Here is a 15507-nt window from a genome sequence, read left to right as displayed (position 1 = left end):
CACCCATGTGCCATGTGCACCCATGTGCTTCACATTTACATTTCATTTGGCTAGCATTAGGGTTGCATTATGGTCCTCCTTAGCCTATAAAAGGAGGAGCCTACACCTTGTATTTTCAAGTTTAATTGAGTAAGGTTATGCTGCCATTTTTGTGCACAAGCTTTACTTCTCCTAGAAATCTAGGCTCTAAACTTCAATCCTTTCACCTTCTCCCTTGAGCTGGCCGAACCACTCAAACACCACACTCATCATGCACCTTCAAAGCCAACACAACTCCTAGGAGGGCTTTGTTTCACTCACCCATTGCTTCCGCACCTTACGTTCAGTACTGGTGAAGAAGGTAACGGGAAATGGCGCATGTGTGTCGATTTCACCGATCTGAACAAAGCTTGCCCAAAGGATTCGTATCCTTTACCAAGCATTGATGCCCTGGTTGATAGTGCTGCAGGGTGCAAGCTGCTGAGTTTCCTGGATGCCTTCTCGGGCTATAATCATATCAAGATGCATCCCATGGATGAAGAAAAAACAGCCTTCATGACGGAGAGGTCGTGCTACTGCTATAAGGTGATGCCGTTTGGGCTGAAGAACGCGGGGGCCACATACCAGAGGTTGATGGATCGAGTACTTGCACCAATGCTGGGAAGGAACGTGCAAGCCTACGTCGATGACATGGTCGTGACCTCGCAGGAGAAAAGCAAGCACGTTGCGGACTTGGAAGAATTGTTCACGACGATCGCCAAGTTCAAGTTAAAGCTCAACCCGGAGAAATGCATTTTCTGCGTGGAGGCTGGAAAGTTCTTGGGTTTTCTCTTGACTGAAAGGGGGATAGAAGCTAACCCAGACAAGTGTGCCGCCATCTTGGCGATGAGAAGCCCGGCTACAGTAAAAGAGGTCCAGCAGCTGACAGGTCGGATGACAGCTCTATCTCGCTTCGTGTCAGCTAGCGGAGAAAAGGGGCACCCCTATTTTCAATGTCTGCGGCGCAATAACAAGTTCGCTTGGACGAAAGAATGCGAGGAAGCTTTCGTCAAGCTAAAAGAGTATCTGGCGAGCCCGCCGGTTCTGTGCAAACCGCTGGCGGGAATCCCTCTCAGGTTGTATTTCGCTGTGACTGAGAGGGCGGTGAGTGCGGTGCTCGCCCAGGATCAAGATCAGGCTCAGAAGCCTATTTATTTTGTGAGCAAGGTGTTGCAGGGCCCAGAAACGAGATATCAGGCCCTGGAGAAGGCTGCGCTGGCTGTGGTGTTTTCGGCGAGGAGGTTGTGCCACTACTTCCACAGTTTCACAATACTGGTGATGACTGACCTGCCCATCCAGAAGGTCTTGAAGAAACCTGACGTTGCGGGAAGAATGGTGAAGTGGGCAGTGGAGTTGTCAGAGTTTGACATTAAATATGAGCCCCGAGCCCCGATCAAGGGGCAAATCTTTGCAGATTTTGTGGTCGAGCTCTCATCAGAGGCGACGCGGGTTGAAGGAGACGATTTCCGTTGGGTACTCTCGGTGGATGGATCGTCGAACCAGCAGGGTAGCGGTGCTGGAGTCATATTGGAAGGGCCCAACGGCGTGCTGATTGAGCAATCCTTGAGGTTTGCCTTTAAAGCCAGCAACAATCAAGCAGAGTATGAGGCGCTGATCGCCGGGATTTTGCTGGCCAAGGAGATGGGAGCTAGGGTGCTGATGGCTAAGAGTGACTCGCTGCTAGTCACAGGGCAAGTAACAGGCGAGTTCCAGGCTAAAGATCCACAAATGGCGGCTTACTTGGCGTATGTGCAGGAATTGAAGAGTTCCTTTGCCTCTTTTGAAGTAGTGTATGTGCCCCGAGAGCAGAATGCCCGAGCTGACTTGCTAGCTAAGCTCGCCAGCTCAGGCAAGGGGGGTAGGCAGAGGACGGTGATTCAAGAAACTCTGAAGACGCCGAGGGCATTTGTAGCAGATCACCTGGTCCTCCAGATAAGCAAGTCGACGAAGAGAGCAGCGAGAAGCCATAAGTCTTTGACGCAAGAAACCCTGAGATCGCCGAGAGTTAGAGCATGTCGAGGAGAGAAGGTGGACGTGATGCAGGTCTGCGCCGCCCATGAGCCAGACACTTGGATAACACAGTACAAGCGGTGCTTGGCAGATGGCCTCCTCCCGCTAGATCCAACAGAAGCTAGGAAGGTAAAGAAAAATTCCAGCAAGTATACATTGATTGATGGCGACCTGTACAGGTTTGGGTTCACTCACCCGCTCCTAGAATGTATACACGGCGAGAAGTGCACGAGAATTATGGCAGAGCTCCACGAAGGTATATGTGGAAGCCACGTCGGGGGTCGAGCTCTGGCCGCGAGGACTCTCCGTGCAGGCTACTATTGGCCACCTATGAGAGAAGATTGCAAGAAGTATGCCCAGTGCTGCAAACAATGCCAGCAGCACGCCGATTGGCATAAGGCACCTCCCGAGGAGTTGAAGTCGATCTATAGCCCTTGGCCGTTTCATACTTGGGGAATCGACATCCTGGGACCTTTCCCGCTGGCGATCAGGCAAATGAAGTACTTGGTGGTGGCGATTGAGTACTTCACCAAGTGGATTGAAGCAGAACCAGTGGCCCAGATCACCGCACACAAGATCGAAGGTTTTGTATGGAAGAACATCGTGTGCCGGTTTGGAGTGCCTAAGCGCCTGGTGTCAGATAATGGGACGCAGTTTGCAAGCCACCTGTTGAAGAAGCTTTGCGAAGGGGTGGGAATTCAACAAGTGTTTGCATCCGTCGACCACCCTCAAACAAATGGCCAGGTGGAATCAGCTAATCGGGTGCTGTTGAGAGGTTTGAAGAGAAGGCTTGAGAAAGCCAAGGGAAGTTGGGCTGAGGAGGTGCCCCGTATAGTTTGGGCGTACCACACCACCGAGCAGTCAGGAACCCATGAGACCCCGTTCAGCTTGGTCTATGGGTGTGACGCCATGATTCCAGTGGAGATCCAGGAGAGCTCGCCGAGATTCCAGAACTTTGTAGAGGAAGACTCGAATGAAGAGAGAAGGCTGAACCTGGATCTGCTAGATGAAGTCAGGGAAGAGGCGAGGCTGAAGGCTGAGGCAGTGAAGAGGAGGATCGAGCGAAGATACAACTCGAAGGTGATGCCAAGGCAGTTTAGAGAGGGCGACTTGGTGATGAGGAAAGCACCGAGGGTGAGAACGCGACCGTCGAAGATCGATGAGTCGATGGAGGTCCGCGCGGTGAAGGAACCCGACACCTGGATAACACCATACCAGTTGTACTTAGAAGATGGTGTACTCCCACTTGACGTGGCAGAGGCAAAAAGGATAAAGAGGAGCTCAAGTAAGTTTACTCTGATTGATGGGAACCTCTTTAGATTTGGATTTTCTCACCCTGTGCAGATCTGCGTGCACGGCGAGCAATGCACCAGACTCATGTCTGAGCTGCACGAGGGGGTGTGCGGAAGCCACGTAGGTGGTCGCGCTTTGGCAAGTAGGATACTCCGCGCGGGGTACTACTGGCCAAAGCTGAAGGAAGACTGCGTGAGGTTTGCTCAGCGTTGCAAACAGTGTCAACTTCACGCAGACTAGCACAAGGCACCTCCTGAGGAGTTGAGGTCCATCCATAGCCCGTGGCCATTTCACACATGGGGGATCGACATCCTAGGACCTTTCCCCCTGGAGATAAGGCAGATGAAGTTTCTCATTGTGGCCATCGAGTACTTCACCAAGTGGGTGGAGGCAGAACCAGTCGCACACATCACCGCACAGAAAGTCGAGCACTTCGTCTGGAAGAACATCGTCTGTCGCTTCGGAATACCCAAGAGGTTGGTCTCCGACAATGGCACCCAGTTCACGAGTCATCAGCTGGGGAAGATGTGTGAGGAGTTAAAGATACAGCAGGTTTTCGCTTAAGTGGAACACCCGCAAACCAATGGGCAGGTGGAGTCGGCCAACCGAGTACTGCTCAGGGGGTTGAAGCGAAGACTAGACAAGGCTAAAGGAGGCTGGGCAGAGGAGGTCCCCAGAATCGTATGGTCTTATCATACCACCCCACAGTTCAGCACCCATGAGACACCCTTCAGCCTTGTCTACAGGACAGATGCCATGATTCCCGTGGAGATACAGGAGAGCTCCCCCAGATTCTTGAATTTCATTGCTGAAGAGTCCAATGAAGAGCGAAAGGTGAATCTCGGCCTACTGGACGAAGTGCGAGACGAAGCCAGAGTCAGTGCTGAAGCCGTAAAGAGAAGAGTAGAACGGAGGCACAATTCTAAGGTGAGGCTCAGGCGCTTCCAGGAAGGTGATCTGGTGATGAGAAAGGCGCATCAGAATGAGATGGAGAACAAGTTGTCTCCAAAGTGGACAGGCCCGTACAGAGTGGTTGAGACGTTGGAGAACGGAGCTTATCGGCTAGAAACTCTGGAGGGAGGAGCAATCCCCAAAACGTGGAACGCCACCCACTTAAAATTTTACTTCAGTTAAGTTGTAAAGTAGTTGCGTTCTCGCGCTAAAGATACATGCTTTATATATAGTGGGAACAGTTGAACAGACAAGGGGGCACTCTTTTCCCTAAGGAGGGTTTTTGACGAGGCCACCCAATGAAAAAATTTCCAGCATATCAAGTGTGCGCAAGTATTAAAGTTAAAATCCTCCTTGCCCCAGGCGCAAGTGCAGGTGATCGGTTAGGCCTTACTCGCCCTAGGCGCGAGTACTGGCACTGATCTAGGTCTTCCTCACCCCAGGTGTGAGTGCAGGCGACTAGGGTTTGAAAAGACAGGGGTGCTAGTAAGACCAAGAGAGGGAAAGGAAAGATTTTGACAAATGTCCTTACCCACTTGGCATACACCAATATTGGCCCAGTAAGGCTCTTAGTTCGAAACCCTTCTCACCCCAGGAGTGAGGCAGGGAATGAACGACCCAATCCGCCGAAGGGTGATGACCTTGGGGAAGGGAAGAGGGGTTAGCGAGAAACACTTTTCTTTCCCCAAAACGAGGCATCACCTCGAGCGATCGATGTCAAAGTCCTCTATGCACTTAGCGCTAGAGCGACAGAGAAGCTAAGTGAAGATCGAAGAACGATCACTGATGAGTCGTCAGTGATTGGTTAGTGGTACAAAGCAGCGCACAAGGGCTGTTAAAGACAAAGCTAAGGAAGTCGTTAGTCGCGATCAAAGTAGAGGCCAAGATCGAAGAGTACAAGATCGCGCTAAACCTAAGCTAGCTAACAGTTAGTCGTGTGCATAAAGAAAGGTGAAGCTCAAGAAAAATACAAGAGAAGAAGCTTATAGCTGAAACGAGTATGTATTCACACCAAGTCTTATACAAATTCCAAGTACTAAAAAGTTGTGCAGAAGTATAAATTTACAAAAAAGAGAAGAGATCAAGGAGGAGGGGTGAGCTTTCCATCTACCACTTCGTGATAAATGCTGAATTGCGAGAGGTCCAAGTCTGGGAGAACGCATCGGATTTGCTCGAGTGCCAGCTCGAATCCGTCAGTAAGGGCATCAGCACCCACGTTCATCAGATCGGCTTTCTCCGCCTCCAGTTTTTGCTTTGAGGCCTCCGCAGCATTTTTCTCGGTGGTAAGGGCAGCAAGGGAAGAGGCAGCTTCTTCCAATTGGCCCTTGGCTTCAGATAGTTTTCCCACCACCTCCTCAAGCTTCTTCTCTCCAGCAGCGGCCGCTTCCTTGGTGGACTCGAGCTCCCCCACTAATTGAGAGTTCAGTTGGCGAAGGGAGGAGGTCTCGGCCCGCAGCTGCACCACCTCGCAGTCCAGAGAGTTGACGGTTTGCCCCATCAAGATCTCAGTCTTGATGGTCTCTTGGACCTGCGCTAGGTACTCCCTCCTAGCTCTTTCCACCATGCCCCGCATCAAATCTACGGACCCTTGGGCAGTTTCGAAGTCACTTCGCAGTGACTCCTTGTCATGCTCAAGCTCCTTTACCCTCTTCTCCAGGGCTATTTGCTTGCGGTGCTGGGTGGAAAACTCCAAAGAGAGCACCATCTGCCTAGCCAGGTGCATGTCCACCTCATCTCCGTTCCATTCGACGAGCTCTCGGTTGCTGATGAGCTGTCGAACCAAGGTGATGACCTGGCTGAAGTTCTCGTGGCTAGCCCCAGAGACGCTTGGTCGCGATCTGGACCCACCACATTCAGCAGTAGCAGTGGAGGTTGGCAGTTGTGGCGGGAGACCCCCCAGATGAGCAGAAGCGCCCCCAGCAGGAAGAGCAGATGGACCAAGAGATTGGCCCGCTGGGGGGGAGATGATGGTTGAGAAGCTGGAGACGGCTGTTGGCAGGGAGAGGGAAGGCACGTGGGCTTTGGGGCAGGTTGAGTAGAGGGAGGAGGTGATGGCATTTTCATGTGTTCTTCTTGAATCAAAGTAGAAAATAAGGTGCGGAAGCAATGGGTGAGATGATCAAGACCCTCCTAGGAGTTGTGTTGGCCTTGTAGGTGCATGATGAGTATGGTGTTTGAGTGGTTCGGCCAGCTCAAGGGAGAAGGTGAAAGGATTGAAGTTTAGAGCCTAGATTTCTAGGAGAAGTAAAGCTTGTGCACAAAAATGGCAGCATAACCTTACTCAATTAAACTTGAAAATACAAGGTGTAGGCTCCTCCTTTTATAGGCTAAGGAGGACCATAATGCAACCCTAATGCTAGCCAAATGAAATGTAAATGTGAAGCACATGGGTGCACATGGCACATGGGTGCACAAATGAGCACATGGGGAGGGGTGTGTCTAGTTTTTATGCTCACCCCCTCCATGGTCTTTCTAGAATGTTCACACAAATATGCTTTCTACACCACTCTAATTACTAAGCACCCCTAATGGGCCTTTTATGTAACAATTACAAAGGTCTTCTCTTCCCAAAACCGTAGCTTTGACCCATGTGTATGTGAAGCTAGACGGTCTAGAAGGAATCCTCATCATGGCCTAGACGCTCCTTATGTAGCCGCTCCTCATCATGGCATAGACGCTCCTCTTCATGGGCTAAACGCTCCTTTTTGAGTCTAGACGCTCCTCATCATAGGCTAGACCGTCTAGTCTTGGAGGCTTGGCTTTCATCGTGTGGTGAGCTTGGGCCCTCCTCCATCATCCCCTCCCTCTTGAAAAGGATTTGTCCTCAAATCCAAAGCTTTTGCTTTTGAGGGGGCTTGTTGTGGTTGGATGGTGTCCATCATCTCCTCCTTCGGGAAAAGATCTATCCTCAGATTTGCTAACTTGATCTCGGATAGCAGCCTCTTGCTTCGTCAAGGTGTGTCCTCCCGGATCAAATATCAACCTACGAGAATCTTGAAACAAAGCAAAGGAGTTAGAGTGAGTATTTGGAGAACAATTAATTGTGTGAAGTTGCCATCTTTGTTTTTCTCTTGTTTTGGTCAACTTCTCACAATGCTTCCCTTTTGATGGTTGTAGGTGCCTTCTAATCCTCTTATGTTTTCTAAAATTTCCAAAAGTAGTTACTTTTTCCTTAGGCATAATCCCTTTAGGAAATGGTGACAACTTTAAAAAGGCAAGAGGACTATGTTCACATACAACTTCAAATGGAGAGTTATGAGTAATCTTGTGGACTACTCCATTGTATGCATGTATAAAAGGAAAAGGATTCTTATCCGAAGAATTGTGGGTGTCCCTCATGATTTCGTGAAGCATAGAAGGGAGAGCTATGTTTTCAAATTTTGGAGCTCTATCCCTTATTTTTGAAAATAAATCATGGAGGCTTGTCACTTTTCTTAAGAAGAGTTTATCCACTTCCATGAAGAAAGAATCAAGACCTTTTGTCGTCCTAGGAAGCTCTAATTTGAAATGTGTGTCTTCCCATGGATCTTTTACAAAAGGTGAAGGAGTATAGAGTTCTTGGGACGTTGCCTTAGGTGTAGTTTGAAAACAAGAGTTATACCTAAAGTAATGTCTTTGAACTTCTTTTCTCATGGGTGACAAAAGTTTTCCTCTTAAAAGCTCTAGAGTTTTATCAACTCTAATTTGACCCATGAGTTCTCCTTCATGAAGAATTTCTCTTTTATGTGTGAAGGTAGTCTCGTTGATACAACCTTTGTTCATGGAAATTTCAATTCTTTGCAAAGGTTGTCTCAATAAGACATGACAAGTTTCTTTAGGCACTACTTCACATAAAAAATTGTCTTTGTAGATGCCTATAGATGACTTGACCTTCACTTGGTGATATCTTGGCATGTATGTAAAATAATCTACTATATTTTTATCTATGCAAACCTTTTTTAAGGATTCTTCTTTTTTTTCTAGGCTTGCAAGTGTTCCTTTACAAAAGGTAAGGCTAGGTTGTTCAACAAGAGGTATATTTTCAAATGTATTTTCAACTTTTCCTTCTTGTTGAATGACCTTGTGGGAAGGAACACTCTTCTCCCACGCCTTTTGTTTCCCAAGGTTTTTCTCTTGCTTTTCTATTTTTACATTTTCTTCACTCTCACTAGCTTCTTTTTCTTGGCTACTATTCTCATCTTTGTCCCTTAAGATCATAGATCTTTCATTGAAACATTGAGATGCTAATTGATCATTGCCAAGGTATTCTAAACATGGAATTTCTCTAGCTTGAGTGTGAGAGATATGCTTGGTTAGGTTTTCTTGTCTCTCTTTCCTAGCTCTCCTAGGGAATTGTTGATGATATTCATTTTTCCTAGGACTTTCTTCCCCAAGATAATCATGATGTTTAGAGCTAGATGCATGAGAATGTAATTTTTTTGAAAATTGAGACTTCTCATTCTTTGCTTTAGTCAATTCATTAGTTTTGATCTCATTCTCCAATTGTTTAGATGAAATTGATTGAATATCCTTAGTAAGTTGTTTCAAAAGAGATTTCAAGGATTTCACCTCACTTTTAAGAGATTTAGAGGAGTGAGAAGACATGACTAAAGCTTTGTGTGTAGAAGTATTTTACCTTGAGAAAAATTTAGGGAAGTCAAAGAAGGTAGTCTTCCAGGTAAGGGAGGTGAGTCACAAAGGACTACTTAAGTACCAAGCCTTTGCCTTAGCCAAAAACTATCCCTCAATGTCTTCACACAAAACTTCCTCTTAGTATACTACTTAGAACACAATTAAGTTGAGAAATCAAAACTTTTTTTTTCAATGCAAGAAAACAATGTATGCTAACTAATCAACAAAGCTAGACGGTTTAACACAAATTTAAACAAAACTAACCATGCAAAGCGTAGCTATGAAAACAAAAGAGAAGCAATTACAAACAAGTAACAATTACTAATCAAGAATGCTATACTATTCGGCCCTAGGTGAGGCTTCTTGGACACTTTGAGCCCTTGAAGACACACTCACCGTCTAAACGTAATTAACAAGGTAATTAACAATAAACCAAGTTGGAAAGGAAATAAGAGAACTCCCTTTGTTGATCCTCTTTTTGGTTAGTGCACTTCCTTGTTGTCTTTGCTTGTTGATTTTCCAAGTGTTTGTAGTGTTTTCAAGAATGCTTGTTTCGGCTTTGGCCTTGTCTTCTCCTTAGAATGATGGCCTTTAATCCTCCAATTTCCAGCACCTAGCAAAGGGCTAAACCTTAACCAAATCAAGTTCCCATTCACATAAGCACCAAAGAAGAATTAAATTCCAGCACCCAAATTAGAGGTCAAAGAACAAAAGCAAGAAAAAAATTTAATTGAATAAAACAGTACCACCAAAAGGATTTAGATTGTGACAACTAGAAAGAGAGTCAAGTAATTAAAGCAAACAAATAAAGGTACTCAATTAAAGGTTGGCACACAAAAGAATTCCTAAAGAAAAGCACTAGATTAGATGACCAAATAAAAAAAACAGCACCACTGGAAAATGTTGTGGGCCAGAAAACGTGTTTGTTCCCCGATTTATGCTGATCTTTATTTTTGGAATTTGGCTCTGAAATTTGTTATGCATGATATTCAGGATCTTATCTAAAATCTGGCTTTGGAATCACTCAAAACGGATGCACCATTTTTTTTTAATAAATTTTGCAAAATTGGTGTTCGGTTATGCCAGCTGGAGCGCTTCAGATTTGCACTCTGATCTTAAAAGATTTATCATTTTTTTTCTGTTGCTTCTTTTGACCTAATTCTTTTTTTGTCCTTTCTATAACACTTTAAACTTGCATTTTACAGAGAATCAAAATTTTCCTATGGGTGGAAATATTTTTCTGGGTTAAAACAGCCAAAACAGAGAAGGTGAAAACAGGGGAATCTGAAACTGGAAACAAAAAACAGCAAGATACCAAAGTTTAGACACAATGGAAATTTGTGAAATAGAATTGTGTATGATCTAAACACAATATGAACTCAAACTAAAAATAAAAAGGCACCAAAGGATTAAAGAACAGCAGATTCAAACAATTTAAAGAGACCCAAAAGCAAGAAACAATCAAGCCAATAATAGGACTACTAAGAATTGTTGACAAATATGGATTCACATGACTTGACACAACATTTATAGATTCAGAAAATAAAGACTCAAAGCATAAAATGAAGCAAAATTAAGAAAGCAATAAGGACTCAAATTCCTAAAAGAAAAACAGCCACTCAATGGTGTAAGGAATCCTATCACAAGCTGCACAGAATTTGTTCAAGATCAATTGAACAATTGTGCTTTGGTTGGATCTTCCATAAGCACACCAAGAACAATTTAAAAAGTAAAAAAAACAGCAAGACAAGTATGGAATTTAAATGACAATATGAAATAAAGAAGAACTGAAAATTTAAAAGACCAAGCTACTCATCTTGAAGAACCAAAAGCTCATGATACCAAATGATGGCATTTTCATGTGTTCTTCTTGAATCAAAGTAGAAAATAAGGTGCGGAAGCAATGGGTGAGATGATCAAGACCCTCCTAGGAGTTGTGTTGGCCTTGTAGGTGCATGATGAGTATGGTGTTTGAGTGGTTCGGTCAGCTCAAGGGAGAAGATGAAAGGATTGAAGTTTAGAGCCTAGATTTCTAGGAGAAGTAAAGCTTGTGCACAAAAATGGCAGCATAACCTTACCCAATTAAACTTGAAAATACAAGGTGTAGGCTCCTCCTTTTATAGGCTAAGGAGGACCATAATGCAACCCTAATGCTAGCCAAATGAAATGTAAATGTGAAGCACATGGGTGCACATGGCACATGGGTGCACAAATGAGCACATGGGGAGGGGTGTGTCTAGTTTTTATGCTCACCCCCTCCATGGTCTTTCTAGAATGTTCACACAAATATGCTTTCTACACCACTCTAATTACTAAGCACCCCTAATGGGCCTTTTATGTAACAATTACAAAGGTCTTCTCTTCCCAAAACCGTAGCTTTGACCCATGTGTATGTGAAGCTAGACGGTCTAGAAGGAATCCTCATCATGGCCTAGACGCTCCTTATGTAGCCGCTCCTCATCATGGCATAGACGCTCCTCTTCATGGGCTAAACGCTCCTTTTTGAGTCTAGACGCTCCTCATCATTGGCTAGACCGTCTAGTCTTGGAGGCTTGGCTTTCATCGTGTGGTGAGCTTGGGCCCTCCTCCATCAGGAGGGGGTGAACCTTCCTCTACCTCCACCACCTCGATCTCCCCAGGTTGAAGAGATGAGGCCCCCTTAACCGCTGCCAGTTTCCTCTTGCGATGTATAAGAGGAGAGCCAGAACTCTCCTCTTCTGCTGAGGGAGCAGCAGCAGATGAAGGAAAGGCCTTCACCAGCTTCCTTCTCTTCCTTCCTTGCTCGGGGCCTTCAGCTGGCGCGACCGAGAGAGGAGGGGCTGCAATAGGCTCAGTGGTGGAAGAAGAGGAGCCAGTCCCTTTGGTCCCCCGGAGTTTGGCAAGCTCCAGCAAAGCTTTTCTCCTGTCCTTCCCTGACATTGAATCTACATTGATGGGAAAAGGAAGAGTTAGATGGCCTAGTTACGCAAGTAAGTCAAAATGTATGGAAGCATGCATGAGAATGTGCAAGTATCCTAAGAGGTGGAAGAAGAAGAGCTACCTATGTACTTTTTCAGGGCCAACACATCGAACTCATCTTTGATGAGGCGAGCAGAGTTGTACTTGGCCCCCAGGAACATCCCACATAGCTCGCGCTCGTAGGGGGCCATGGCTTCGAGGTCCCGGGGTTTCTTGAACTCAACCTGATCCGATCGGTCATCGGTAGTCGATGACGTCAGCATCAGAGAACCACGTGGACCACTCGCAGGGTGACACGTGGACCAGGTGGCAGAGAGGTAGGGGGACGATCGCCAAGAGAGGTGATCGGTGGTCAGTAACCAAGTTACCACCGACAGATCAGGCGGCAGAGAGGTCGGGGGATAGATCACCCAGAATGGTGATCGGTGGTCAGTAGCCAAGTGACCACCAGCAGACCAGTTCCCAGACTCGCGCCTGGAGGCAGAGCGCGAGTAGCGAATAAACACTGATCAGTCATCGGGTGTATTGTCATCGGGGTCTCGTGTTACACGCAGTTAAACTGGGGCTAAGGTTCCCAGCGAGAGCGTTACGCATGGACCTCGCATGAGCACACCTCAAGGAATCATGCACGAGAGTGGCCTGAGGGAACTAGTAAGCCAGTCAGTGATTGGTGATTCCCTCAACCCATTACGTGCGTGTCATCCAGAAGGGTAAGTCGCCTACGCAGAGAGTAACGTTCGGTGAGTGCGCCTAGACCAGCCACACCCGACGACCACTCCTAAGAGTGTGCAATTTACCCAGATAAGAGAAGCATCCTAAGTTACTCCGCAAGGGCGTAGCTTAGGCGGACAAAGAGAGGCGCTAGAGCCCTTCCAGTAAGTGACACGTGTGTGGTTAGATGTGAGTTGCAGGCCTCCACGTGTCACCATCTGAGAGGGGTGCGGTCCAGACAAAAGAGCACTCCGTACCGCTAAAGGTACAGACAGGCGCAGCCATGCGCAGACATGCGCAGACTCTCACGCTCCCCATTGCTGATTCTGAAGGTACGCTTTCTCTGAAAAGCATGACAGGGTTCTGACACATGCCAGAAAAGCATAACAGAATTCTGTTATGCCCAGAAGCAGGGAAAGAGGGATAAAAGACAGAATCAGAGGGAGAGTGGAAGAAGGAGAAAAGAGATAGGAAAAACAGAGTGCAAGTTTTTTCACACACACATTACTAGTTTCCAGTTTCTGGTGGTTCTGTTGGACTAACTTGATCGTCGGAGTGCAAACGGCCGCTAGAGGCGCCGTCTGTGTGTTTTGCAGGTCACATTTGAAGACATCTGAGAGAAAGTTCGGGGAGTGATTCCGCAGAAGACGCAGTCGCGTAGACGGGGCAGAGAGTGCCACGAAGCGATTCCTCCACGTTTGAGTTGCCGGCAGGATCATTTGGCGCTCACCTCCAAGGGCATTTCCCATGCCATTCTCCCCCGAGATTATGGGAACCATGGTGCCTTCCAACCTGATGGGGGTAAAAGCGTCGTTCAAAGGGGTAGAAGACCCGGAGGCGCATCTGACGGCATTCCACACCCAGATGATGTTGTCTGGGGCCTCAGACGCTGTATACTGCAAGATGTTCATGAGCACCCTGAGCGGAATCGCCATGGAGTGGTTCGTGAGTTTACCAGAAGGGCATATCACGTCGTTCTCTCAGTTCTCGAAGCTCTTCATCGAGCAATACATCGTCAACAAGGCACCTGCAGTGGTGTCCTACGACCTGTTCGACGTGCGCCAATACCAGGGGGAGTCGCTGAAAGACTACCTCAACCGTTTTGGAGCACAAGTGGTTAGACTACCCAGCAAAGATGAAGATATGCTTGTGCACGCGTTTAAGAAGGGAGTGCTGCCTGGCCCTTTCAGTGAGTCTCTCATCAGGAGCCATCCCAGCACTTTTGCAGAGATCCGACGGCGTGCGGTGGCGCACATAGTGGCAGAAACAGAAGTTTATGAGAAGAGGGGAAGTGCTGCACCACCCAGACCGCGTGGAGGGCAAGGAAAACCACAGCAAGCGAGGGTGCATGAGGCCAAAGAAGGCAAGAAGGTGCGGGAAAAACCTCGTCCCTATGCACCAGGAAAAGACCAGAGTAAGGGGCGTGCAAGGGAGAATAACGCGCCCCCAAGATACAACTTCATGGTGGGGTTGGCGGATCTCATCGCCCTTCCTGCCGTAGCAGCAAGACTACGAGTACCAGAGAAGACAGATAAGGTACTCGGAAGGAAGAAGAATGAATGGTGTGAGTTTCATCAGGCCTTTGGACATACACTTCATTCCTGTTTGGCGCTGGGACACCAACTGGCAGAGTTGGTGAAGTCTGGTTTTCTAGCAGATTACCTGCGTGAGCCACAGGGTGATCGCGCGTCAGGATCCCAAACTAGAGAGCAACAGCATGAAGTCCCTGTGCATGGGGAAGTGCAGACGATCGCTGGAGGCTTCTCTGGTGGGGGATGCACAGCTTCACAAAGAAGGAGATACACTCGATCTGTGATGGCGGTAGATGCAGCGAATGAGAGTCATTGCCCTGAGGTGAACATTGTCTTCAGGAAGGCTGACCTACGAGACGTTGTCCCGCACGACAACGACCCTGTGGTCATTTCTCTCATCACAGCAGGAAGACGAGTGCATAGAGTACTCGTAGATCAAGGAAGCTCGGCGGATGTCATGTTCTGGCCAACATTCAACAAGCTACAGTTGTCCCCTGATCAGTTGAGACCGTATACTGGTTGTCTCTACGGTTTTGCAGGGGACCAGGTAGAAGTGCGGGGATACATCGAGCTGAGGACAACGTTCACCGACGGAACGGCAGCCCGCACGGAAAGGATAAAGTACCTGGTGGTGAACGCCCCTTCTGCGTACAATGTCCTGTTGGGGAGGCCGACGCTCAATAGACTGGGCGTAATACCATCGACCAGGCATATGAAGTTGAAGCTGCCGTCGATGGAAGGGGCCGTGATAACCATCAAATCGGATCAGGCTGAGGCAAGACGCTGTTATGAGAACAGTTTGAAGCAAAAAAGAAGTGTGTGCCATGTCACCACAAAACCACCACCAGGCGTGCGCGGAGAGCGATTGGCGGTCAGGGAGACACAAGGCGCTCAGAGGATGGAGAACGCTGCGGTGGGGGGCTCCCAGGTGGCCCAAGTTGAGGAAGAGGAGGAAGGCACGATCACTCCTCGCGAGTCAGGGATCGCGAGAGCGGTCATTGCCAGTGAGAGGAGGCCCCACCCAGCTGAAGGCTGGGTCGAGGTGGACATCGGGGGAAGAAAATTCAAGCTGGGGGGATCCCTCATTGAAGAAGAGCGAAGGCTGATCATGGGTGTGATTGAGAAGCACATGAATGCCTTTGCATGGTCATCATCCGACATGCCAGGAATCGACCCCGATTTCCTCTGCCATCGTCTATCAATGGACCCCGTGGTTCGGCCGGTACGGCAGAGAAGAAGGAAATTCAACGAGGAGAAGAGGAAGGTGATCCACGACGAAGCGCAGAAGCTCCTTGACGCAGGGCATATCAGAGAAATCCAGTACCCCGAGTGGCTAGCGAATGTGGTACTGGTGCGGAAGGCAAGCGGCAAGTGGAGAATGTGCGTGGACTTCACTGACCTCAATAAGGCGTGCCCCAAGGAT

The sequence above is a fragment of the Phaseolus vulgaris genome, chromosome 4 (genome assembly GCF_051622355.1).
Source record: "Phaseolus vulgaris cultivar YP4 chromosome 4, ASM5162235v1, whole genome shotgun sequence".
NCBI classification, from domain to species: domain Eukaryota; kingdom Viridiplantae; phylum Streptophyta; class Magnoliopsida; order Fabales; family Fabaceae; genus Phaseolus; species Phaseolus vulgaris.
This window is presented reverse-complemented; position numbering follows the sequence as displayed.